Source organism: Oncorhynchus tshawytscha, unplaced genomic scaffold (genome assembly GCF_018296145.1).
Source record: "Oncorhynchus tshawytscha isolate Ot180627B unplaced genomic scaffold, Otsh_v2.0 Un_contig_3880_pilon_pilon, whole genome shotgun sequence".
Classification (NCBI taxonomy): Eukaryota; Metazoa; Chordata; class Actinopteri; order Salmoniformes; family Salmonidae; genus Oncorhynchus; species Oncorhynchus tshawytscha.
The window spans coordinates 47,801-55,980 of record NW_024608953.1 but is presented as its reverse complement, the minus strand read 5'-3'; the positions used below and the strand labels follow the sequence as shown (position 1 = coordinate 55,980).

The 8,180-nt window shown below is 43.5% G+C and overlaps 9 non-coding genes across 9 annotated transcripts; all 9 read right to left on the bottom strand.

The window, feature by feature from the left end:
- Positions 1–1,079: 1,079 nt before the first annotated feature.
- On the bottom strand, positions 1,080–1,154 carry trnai-aau. The gene has a single exon. It is a non-coding gene; the product is annotated as a tRNA-Ile (tRNA).
- A 1,100-nt stretch (positions 1,155–2,254) lies between these two features.
- On the bottom strand, positions 2,255–2,327 carry trnaf-gaa. Its single transcript has one exon. It is a non-coding gene; the product is annotated as a tRNA-Phe (tRNA).
- An 82-nt stretch (positions 2,328–2,409) lies between these two features.
- Positions 2,410–2,483, bottom strand: trnai-aau. The gene has a single exon. It is a non-coding gene; the product is annotated as a tRNA-Ile (tRNA).
- A 1,680-nt stretch (positions 2,484–4,163) lies between these two features.
- On the bottom strand, positions 4,164–4,237 carry trnai-aau. The gene has a single exon. It is a non-coding gene; the product is annotated as a tRNA-Ile (tRNA).
- Positions 4,238–5,327: 1,090 nt separating this feature from the next.
- On the bottom strand, positions 5,328–5,400 carry trnaf-gaa. Its single transcript has one exon. It is a non-coding gene; the product is annotated as a tRNA-Phe (tRNA).
- A 1,056-nt stretch (positions 5,401–6,456) lies between these two features.
- trnaf-gaa lies at positions 6,457–6,531 on the bottom strand. Its single transcript has one exon. It is a non-coding gene; the product is annotated as a tRNA-Phe (tRNA).
- Positions 6,532–6,588: 57 nt separating this feature from the next.
- trnai-aau lies at positions 6,589–6,662 on the bottom strand. Its single transcript has one exon. It is a non-coding gene; the product is annotated as a tRNA-Ile (tRNA).
- A 927-nt stretch (positions 6,663–7,589) lies between these two features.
- On the bottom strand, positions 7,590–7,662 carry trnaf-gaa. Its single transcript has one exon. It is a non-coding gene; the product is annotated as a tRNA-Phe (tRNA).
- Positions 7,663–7,744: 82 nt separating this feature from the next.
- On the bottom strand, positions 7,745–7,818 carry trnai-aau. The gene has a single exon. It is a non-coding gene; the product is annotated as a tRNA-Ile (tRNA).
- Between the last annotated feature and the right edge of the window lie 362 nt (positions 7,819–8,180).

Here is an 8,180-nt window from a genome sequence, read left to right as displayed (position 1 = left end):
TGCTAATTTTTGCTTAGCATGCTCATTGAGGTAGTGGGATCGATGCCTGCATTTTTCCAAAAACACATTGTTTGATTTTCAAGAAAACTGATTTCAAACTTCATTCAGCCTTGTCTTACACAAACTGTCTTGTAACAATGAAAGCAACTTTCCTGTAACAAATGTCAAAATGTCAGATGAAAAAGAAACTTGATGTTTCTTTCAATTGCAGCGTAGCACAAATTGAGGCTGTTAGTTTCCTTTGGAAAGCAAATGCATGAAGAAAGAACAAATTTGAACTGACCTTTAGATTTCAGTTAACAAACTGAGCTATTTCGGATTGTGGCACCCTTGACAATTTGAATTGTTTTCAATTTTGACACTATGTACATGAGTACGGGGATTTTTGATGAGTTATTAGCATCACACACTGAGCTAACCAGGCTGGCTAGAGGCACAATTGTTGAGATGCACCGAGCCTCTGCAAGTGCTGGAGCTGCAAACTAACAAGTCCACCAACAGCATAGCCTGACAAGACTGGACACTCTTGGTTGCTCCTTGTTTTAATTCCAAACAGCTGGGGAATTTGATCAATTGGTATTGTGTTTGCTTAGCATGCTAAGGTAGTGGGATCGATGCCCGCATTCCCCCCAAAAACACATTTTTTTTTGGATCCAAGAAAGCTCCAGTTCACACTTCATGCAGCCTTGTCTTATGACAACTTGACACTTCATGCAGCCTTGTCTTACGATTCATGTAACAATGACAAGCAACTTTCATGTAACACTGATGTCAAAATGTCAGATGAAAAAGCAAGAATTACTAAATTTCAGAGGAGCAGCGAGCACACACCATTGAGGCCCACAAACAAAGCTGTGGATAGTTTCCTTGAATTATAAAAGCATAAAGAAAGAAGTTGGGGAAATTTAAATGCCAAACCCGGATTAAATGTTAATTTGAAACCAGACCTTTAGATCTTCAGACAAGAGGATCTCTCCCAACTGAGCTATTTCGGAATTCACTGGGGGTTTAATTATGTGGGCACCCTTGACAATTCACATGCATGTGACTCACAATTTTGACACTGAAAATGTACATCATAGCCAGTACGGGGATCGAACCCATGACCTTGGCATTTATTAGCACCACACTCTAACCAACTGAGCTAACCAGCCACTAGCTATTGGCACAATTGTTGAGATGCACCGAGCCTCTGCAAGTGCTGGCGCATAAACTAACAAGTCCACCAACAGCATAGCCTGACAAGACTGGCATAGCCTGACAAGACTGGACACTCTTGGTTGCTTCTTGTGGCAAATCCAAACATCTGGGGAATTTGATCAATTGGTGCTTGTTTGCATGCGTGCAGGTAGTGGGATCGATGCCTGCATTCTCCAAAAAAACATTTTTTGATGGATCCAAGAAAACTCCAGTTCAGACTTCATGCAGCCTTGTCTTACGACAACCTACTGTCATGTAACAATGACAAGCAACTTTCCTGTAACACTGATGTCAAAATGTCAGATGAAAAAGCAAGACATGTTTCAGAGGAGCAGCGTGAACACAATGAGGCACAAACAAAGATGTCAGATGAAAAAAACATAAAGAAAGAACAAACTTACAAATGCAGAAACCCGGGATCAAACCAGGGACCTTTAGATCTTCAGTCTAACGCTCAACTGAACATATGACAAACACTTTAAATTGCAAACAAACAATGATGGGACTTTTTTGAGCTGAAACTGACCAACTGAGCACCTGGACAAATTCACATGCATGTTGGGCACACAATGAGATGCAACATGAACTGAGCTAACCAGCCACTAGCTTACTTTCAGAACTTGAGCTGAGATGCCCTCTGCAAGTGCTGGAGCGCAAACTAACAAGTCCACCAACAGCATAGCCTGACAAGACTGGACACTCTTGGTTGCTCCTTGTGGCAATTCCAAACAGCTGGGGAATTTGATCAATTGGTGGTTGTTTTGCTTGCATGCTGAGGTAGTGGGATCGATGCCCGCATTCCCCAAAAACACATTTTTTTGTGGATCCAAGAAAGCTCCAGTTCACACTTCATGCAGCCTTGTCTTACGACAACCTACTGTCATGTAACAATGACAAGCAACTTTCCTGTAACACTGATGTCAAAATGTCAGATGAAAAAGCAAGATATTACTTACTTTCAGAGGAGCAGCGTAGCACACAGCATTGAGGCCCACAAACAAAGCTGTGGATAGTCTCCTTGAAGCCAGAATCATAAAGAAAGAACAAATACAAATGCGAAAATCCAGGATCAAACCAGGGACCTTTAGATCTTCAGTCTAACACTCTCCCAACTGAGCTATTTTGGCAATTCACTAAGTTGAATTCTGTGGCACCCTTGACAATTCACATGCATGTGACTCACAATTTTGAAACTGAAAATGTACATCATAGCCAGTACGGGGATCGAACCCATGACCTTGGCGTTATTAGCACCACACTCTAACCAACTGAGCTAACCAGCCACTAGCTATTGGCTGCAATTGTTGAGATGCACCGAGCCTCTGCAAGTGCTGGCGCGTAAACTAACAAGTCCACCAACAGCATAGCCTGACAAGACTGGACACTCTTGGTTGCTTCATGCAGGAAATTCCAAACAAGGCTGGGGAATTAGCTCAAATGCTGTTGCATGCATGAGGTAGTGGGATCGATGCCTGCATTCTCCAAAAGCACATTGTTTGATGGATCCAAGAAAACTCCAGTTCAGACTTCATGCAGCCTTGTCTTACAAACAACCTACTGTCATGTAAACAATGACAAGAAACTTTGTCATTGTCAAACAGCAACAATGATGGATCCAAGAAAACTCCAGTTCAGACTTCATGCAGCCTTGTCTTACGACAACCTACTGTCATGTAAACAATGACAAGAAACTGTCATGTAACAATGACAAGCAACTCTCATGTAACACTGATGTCACAATGTCAGATGAAAAAGAAGACATGACTTACTTTCAGAGAGCAGCGTATCACTGACACTTGGCTACAGAGCACAATTGTTGAGATGCACCGAGCCTCTGCAAGTGCTGGAGCGCAAACTAACAAGTCCACCAACAGCATAGCCTGCAAGGAGCGCTGGAGTCCACCAACAGCATAGCCTGACAAGACTGGACACTCTTGGTTGCAAATCATGCGAAATTCCAAACGGCTGGGGAATTTGAGCTCAAATGCTTTGCATGCGTGAGGTAGTGGGATCGATGCCTGCATTCTCCAAAAAGCACATTGTTTGATGGATCCAAGAAAACTCCAGTTCAGACTTCATGCAGCCTTGTCTTAAAAGAAACACTGTCATGTAAAATTCAAACGGCTGAAAAATTAGCAATGAAAACATTGTTTGATGGATCCAAAAAACTCTCAGTGTAACACTGATGTCACAATGTCAGATGAAAAAACTGAAAGACATTACAAGACAAGCAACTCATGTAACACTGATGTCACAATGTCAGATGAAAAAGAAAGACACTTTCAGAGAGCAACCAACTGAGCTAACCGGCCGCTGGCTACAGAGCACAATTGTTGAGATGCACCGAGCCTCTGCAAGTGCTGGAGCGCAAACTAACAAGTCCACCAACAGCATAGCCTGACAAGACTGGACACTCTTGGTTGCTCCTTGTGGCAATTCCAAACAGCTGGGGAATTTGATCAATTCGTATTGTGTTTGCTTTGCATGCTATAGGTAGTGGGATCGATGCCCGCATTCCCCAAAAACACATTTTTTTGTGGATCCAAGAAAGCTCCAGTTCACATTTCATGCAGCCTTGTCTTACGACAACCTACTGTCATGTAACAATGACAAGCAACTTTCCTGTAACACTGATGTCAAAATGTCAGATGAAAAAGCAAGACATTACTTACTTTCAGAGGAGCAGCGTAGCACACAGCATTGAGGCCCACAAACAAAGCTGTGGATAGTTTCCTTGAAGCCAGAGGCCCACAAACAAAGCTGTGGATAGTTTCAAATAAAAAGCCAGAAAAAGAAAAACAAATACAAATGCCAAAACCCAGGATCAACCAGGGACTTTTTAGATCTTCAGTCTAACGCTCTCCCAACTGAGCTATTTCGGCAATTCACTAAATTAATTCTGTGGCACCCTTGACAATTCACATGCATGTGACTCACAATTTTGACACTCAAAATGTACATCATAGCCAGTACGGGGATCGAACCCATGACCTTGGCGTTATTAGCACCACACTCTAACCAACTGAGCTAACCAGCCACTAGCTATTGGCCGCAATTGTTGAGATGCACCGAGCCTCTGCAAGTGCTGGAGCGCAAACTAACAAGTCCACCAACAGCATAGCCTGACAAGACTGGACACTCTTGGTTGCTTCATGCGGAAATTCCAAACGGCTGGGGAATTAGCTCAAATGCTTTGCATGCGTGAGGTAGTGGGATCGATGCCTGCATTCTCCAAAAGCACATTGTTTGATGGATCCAAGAAAACTCCAGTTCAGACTTCATGCAGCCTTGTCTTTGCATGCGTGAGGTAGTGGGATCGATGCCTGCATTCTCCAAAAGCACATTGTTTGATGGATCCAAGAAAACTCCAGTTCAGACTTCATGCAGCCTTGTCTTAAAACAACCTACTGTCATGTAAACAATGACAAGAAACTGTGTAACAATGAACTCTCATGTAACACTGATGTCACAATGTCAGATGAAAAAGAAAGACATGACTGTTTCAGAGAATGCAGACACTCTAACCAACTGAGAAAGAACCGGCCGCTGGCTACAGAGCACAATTGTTGAGATGCACCGAGCCTCTGCAAGTGCTGGAGCAAACAACAAGTCCACCAACAGCATAGCCTGACAAGACTGGACACTCTTGGTTGCTCCTTGTGGCAATTCCAAACAGCTGGGGAATTTGATCAATTGGTATTGTGTTTGCTTTGCATGCAAGGTAGTGGGATCATGCCCGCATTCCCCAAAAACAATTTTTTTTGTGGATCCAAGAAAGCTCAGTTCACACTTCATGCAGCCTTGTCTTGCAAGTGACAACCTACTGTCATGTCCTTGTGGCAATTCAAACAGCTGAATTTGATCAATTGGCAACTTTCATGCTAACACTGGGATCGATGCCCGCATTCAAAAACACATTTTTTTGTGATCCAAGAAAGCTCCAGTTCACACTTGATGCAGCCTTGTCTTAAAACCTACTGTCATGTAACAATGACAAGCAACTTTTTCCTGTAACACTGATCAGTCAGGATGAAAAAGCAGCGAGCACACACACCGCTTGAGGCCCACAAACAAAGCTGTGGATAGTTTCCTTGAAGCCAGAATCATAAAGAAAGAACAAATACAAATGCCAAAATCCAGGATCAAACCAGGGACCTTTAGATCTTCAGTCTAACACTCTCCCAACTGAGCTATTTTGGCAATTCACTAAGTTGAATTCTGTGGCACCCTTGACAATTCACATGCATGTGACTCACAATTTTGACACTGAAAATGTACATCATAGCCAGTACGGGGATTAACCCATGACCTTGGCGTTTTAGGACCACACTCTAACCAACTGAGCTAACCAGCCACTAGCGATTGGCCGCAATTGTTGAGATGCACCGAGCCTCTGCAAGTGCTGGAGAGCAAACTAACAAGTCCACCAACAGCATAGCCTGACAAGACTGGACACTCTTGGTTGCTTCATGCGGAAATTCCAAACGGCTGGGGAATTAGCTCAAATGCTTTGCATGCGTGAGGTAGTGGGATCGATGCCTGCATTCTCCAAAAGCACATTGTTTGATGGATCCAAGAAAACTCCAGTTCAGACTTCATGCAGCCTTGTCTTACACTGTCAAAACAATGTCCTGTGTAATGTAAACAATGACAAGACATGTAAACAATGACAAGCAACTCTCATGTAACACTGATGTCACAATGTCAGATGAAAAAGAAAGACATTACTTACTTTCAGAGAGCAGCGTATCACACACTCTAACCAACTGAGCTAACCAGCCGCTGGCTACAAAGCACAATTGTTGAGATGCACCGAGCCTCTGCAAGTGCTGGAGCGCAAACTAACAAGTCCACCAACAGCATAGCCTGACAAGACTGGACACTCTTGGTTGCTCCTTGTGGCAATTCCAATCATCTGGGGAATTTGATCAATTGGTATTGTGTTTGCTTAGCATGCTATAGGTAGTGGGATCGATGCCCGCATTCCCCAAAAACATATTTTTTTGTGGATCCAAGAAAGCTCCAGTTCACACTTCATGCAGCCTTGTCTTACGACAACCTACTGTCATGTAACAATGACAAGCAAGTTCACACTTTCCTGTAACACTGATGTCAAAATGTTCAGATGTCAAAATGTCAAAAAAAAGACATTACTTACTTTCAGAGCAGCAGCGTAGCACACACCATTGAGGCCCACAAACAAAGCTGTGGATAGTCTCCTTGAAGCCAGAATCATAAAGAAAGAACAAATACAAATGCCAAAATCCAGGATCAAACCAGGGACCTTTAGATCTTCAGTCTAACACTCTCCCAACTGAGCTATTCTGTGGCACCCTTGACAATTCACATGCATGTGACTCACAATTTTGAAACTGAAAATGTACATCATAGCCAGTACGGGGATCGAACCCATGACCTTGGAGTTATTAGCACCACACTCTAACCAACTGAGCTAACCAGCCACTAGCTATTAGTTGCAATTGTTGAGATGCACCGAGCCTCTGCAAGTGCTGGCGCGCAAACTAACAAGTCCACCAACAGCATAGCCTGCAAGACTGGACCAACAGCATAGCCTGACAAGACTGGACCCTCTTGGTTGCTTCATGCGGAAATTCCAAACGGCTGGGGAATTAGCTCAAATGCTTTGCATGCGTGAGGTAGTGGGATCGATGCCTGCATTCTCCAAAAGCACATTGTTTGATGGATCCAAGAAAACTCCAGTTCAGACTTCATGCAGCCTTGTCTTAAAACAATCTACTGTCATGTAAACAATGACAAGCAACTCTCATGTAACACTGATGTCACAATGTCAGATGAAAAAGAAAGACATTACTTACTTTCAGAGAGCAGCGTATCACACACTCTAACCAACTGAGGTAACCGCCGCTGGCTACAAAGCACAATCAAACCCATGACCATTGAGATGCAACCAACTGAGCCCAGCGCTGGCTCACAATTGTTGAGATGCACCGAGCCTCTGCAAGTGCTGGAGCGCAAACTAACAAGTCCACCAACAGCATAGCCTGACAAGACTGGACACTCTTGGTTGCTCCTTGTGGCAATTCCAAACAGCTGGGGAATTTGATCAATTGGTATTGTGTTTGCTTAGCATGCTATAGGTAGTGGGATCGATGCCCGCATTCCCCAAAAACATATTTTTTTGTGGATCCAAGAAAGCTCCAGTTCACACTTCATGCAGCCTTGTCTTACGACAACCTACTGTCATGTAACAATGACAAGCAATTTTCCTGTAACACTGATGTCAAAATGTCAGATGAAAAAGCAAGACATTACTTACTTTCAGAGGAGCAGCGTAGCACACACCATTGAGGCCCACAAACAAAGCTGTGGATAGTTTCCTTGAAGCCAGAGCATAAAGTAAGAACAAACACCAAACCCCGGGATCAAACCAGGGACCTTTAGATCTTCAGTCTAACGCTCTCCCAACTGAGCTATTTTGGCAATTCACTAAGTTGAATTCTGTGGCACCCTTGACAATTCACATGCATGTGACTCACAATTTTGAAACTGAAAATGTACATCATAGCCAGTACGGGGATCGAACCCATGACCTTGGCGTTATTAGCACCACACTCTAACCAACTGAGCTAACCAGCCACTAGCTATTAGTTGCAATTGTTGAGATGCACCGAGCCTCTGCAAGTGCTGGCGCGCAAACTAACAAGTCCACCAACAGCATAGCCTGACAAGACTGGACCCTCTTGGTTGCTTCATGCGGAAATTCCAAACGGCTGGGGAATTAGCTCAAATGCTTTGCATGCGTGAGGTAGTGGGATCGATGCCTGCATTCTCCAAAAGCACATTGTTTGATGGATCCAAGAAAACTCCAGTTCAGACTTCATGCAGCCTTGTCTTACGACAACCTACTGTCATGTAAACAATGACAAGAAACTGTCATGTAACAATGACAAGCAACTCTCATGTTACACTGATGTCACAATGTCAGATGAAAAAGAAAG